Source organism: Heptranchias perlo, unplaced genomic scaffold, assembly GCF_035084215.1.
Source record: "Heptranchias perlo isolate sHepPer1 unplaced genomic scaffold, sHepPer1.hap1 HAP1_SCAFFOLD_621, whole genome shotgun sequence".
NCBI classification, from domain to species: Eukaryota; Metazoa; Chordata; class Chondrichthyes; order Hexanchiformes; family Hexanchidae; genus Heptranchias; species Heptranchias perlo.
The window spans coordinates 125,001-126,885 of NW_027139646.1; the positions used below are offsets into that span (position 1 = coordinate 125,001).

General features: G+C 52.8%; 1 pseudogene; it reads left to right on the plus strand.

Annotated features, from left to right (window-relative positions):
* The first annotated feature begins 1,453 nt into the window (after nt 1-1,453).
* LOC137317630 (U2 spliceosomal RNA) lies at nt 1,454-1,570 on the plus strand (annotated as a pseudogene).
* Nucleotides 1,571-1,885: the final 315 nt, after the last annotated feature.

Here is a 1,885-nt window from a genome sequence, read left to right on the forward strand (position 1 = left end):
CTCCGAGCGCTCGGTACCGTCCGCTGCGCCTCGTCCTGCCGCACGCGACGAGCCGTCCCCGGAGGAAATCGGCCTCGGCCCTCCTGAGATATCAGCCTCCATACGGGCGTCACAAATCAGTGGACATGGTCAGCTGCAAAGCAGTGTCATTACAACCTTTCATAAACGACAGGGCAGCACTGCACTGCACCGCACTGCACTGCACCCCACACTACATCACACTTGCCTGCCTGCCTGCCGGCCTGCCTGCCGCTGCCTACTCTCACCAGCGGACCAAAGTGAGGATAACACCCCGAAGCAAGCATCTCCCTTGCCGCCCACCAGCCCACACCAATCCCCTTGCCTGCCTCCCACAAATTCCACCAGCGAGGCAAAGTGAAAATCAACCCCCAAAAAACGCACTCCACACCGGCCATCGCCCGCTATACACCCCCCCTGGGGTGAATATTAAGCCCGAGAACACCGACTGTAACCAACCGCAGTGAAAAGTTGAAGTGGCAACTCATTAACCAGATTTACACTTGGCAACTCATAAACCAAATGAACAAAAAATCTGGTTAATGAGTTGCCCAAAATAAATCTGGTTAATGAGTTGCCACTTCAACTTTTCACTGCGGTTGGTTGCAGTCGGTGTTCTCGGGCTTAATATTCACCCCGGGGGGGCGGGGTGGGTGATTCTGGGGGTAGTGTCCGGGAGGGTGAGCCTTTTATTCGGCAGGAGGCGTGTGGGGAAATCATCAACCTGTCAGACGATGAGTTGTCACAAATGCCATTGCTTAATGAAAGCTGCGCTCCCGAACTGGACTGACTGTCTGACTGTCTGTCTGTCCGTTTGTCAAGGGGAGGAAAAGGCGGTGGTGGTGGTGAGGGTGGAGCTTTACGCTCAGGAGGGGAGACTTTCCTTCATGCCAATTAATCTGCAGCAGAAAGCCATCCCCCCCGACCGGGATTCGAAGCCCGGTCCTGACCACAAGACCACCGGGGAGAGTTGCCTCAAGTCCCTGAGGGACCTGGACACGAGGCCGAATACACACGCACGCCTGCTGCACTGGCAGCAGCGACCAACAGGGGGCTGACCGGCTGATCCTTCCCTTTCACAGGCAGGCTTTTGGCCCTCGCTGAAACGACAAAGGTGTTCAGAAGGAAGTGCTGGGGGGAAGGCAGGCAGGGAGGGACGGACACAGGGAAGTCCGCACAAAACAGGTCCCCTGGAACCTCTGACCCAGAAAACCGGGTTCCTGGTGAAAGCAGTCCTGCCATTGACATGACAATGGACAGGGCCCGGCAGCTTGAGACACATCTTTCTTTCAATATGCAAGTTCTTTTTAAAAAAGTTTCCTTCCACAGCAGCTCTGAGTGAGAGAGAGAGAGAGAGAGAGAGAGAGAGAGAGACACTGACTCACTGACTGATACTGACACCGACACACACACACACACACACACACACACACATATTATTTACTTTTATTTTTAATTGAATTTTAGAACAGGGAGATGGAATAGGGGCTTGCTCCGTCCACTCCACGCATCGACCCAGTATTGCAGTGTTTCTGGGAACGGTGCAGCTCCCCGTGGGGAGATATTCAAAAGGAAAATCAGCTCTTTCCCAGTGTCTCTGTGTGTGTGTGTGTGTGTGTGTGTGTGTATTATTACTGAGAATAAAGCTGATATCTCTCTCTCTCTCTCACTCAGAGCTGCTGTGGAAGGAAACCTTTTTAAAAAGAACTTTCTCAGCTCAGTGGTATTTTTTTCTTCTCCAAGGCTGAGTGCCGCTCGCACGTAGCGATATAATTCAAAGTGCAAAATAACTTGGCGTCGTTGACTTGAAACAAGCAGGGTCTGCTTCCAAATGAAAGCTGCGCTCCCGAACTGGACTGACTGTCTG